The following is a 334-nucleotide window of genomic DNA, read 5'->3' as shown; positions in this document are numbered from 1 at the left end:
CAAGTGTGACTATTTCTTTTTTTTTTTTTTTATGACCATTTAGCTTTTTCGAATCAAGTCTCACTTTTTTATTTATTTATTTATTTATTTTTTGTGGTCACATAGCGACTGCCATAAGTCGTCGAGTTTCGTACCATACCGATGAAGCAGCGATTTAAAAAAAAAAAAAAATAAATAAATAAATAAAAAATCCGGTCTAAATGACCGAATTTTATGACCAGATATGGAAGCATATGGGTACAGCAATATTCATTTTGAAATGTAATATGCAAAATAGCAATGTAATATGTAAAATGAGTATTTCTGTCTGTATTTAAATTTACATTTGTCAGTT

This window comes from Sinocyclocheilus rhinocerous, unplaced genomic scaffold (assembly GCF_001515625.1).
Source record: "Sinocyclocheilus rhinocerous isolate Xijiao unplaced genomic scaffold, SAMN03320098_v1.1 scaffold1590, whole genome shotgun sequence".
In the NCBI taxonomy this organism is placed as follows: domain Eukaryota; kingdom Metazoa; phylum Chordata; class Actinopteri; order Cypriniformes; family Cyprinidae; genus Sinocyclocheilus; species Sinocyclocheilus rhinocerous.
Note: the sequence above shows the minus strand (reverse complement) of the source record.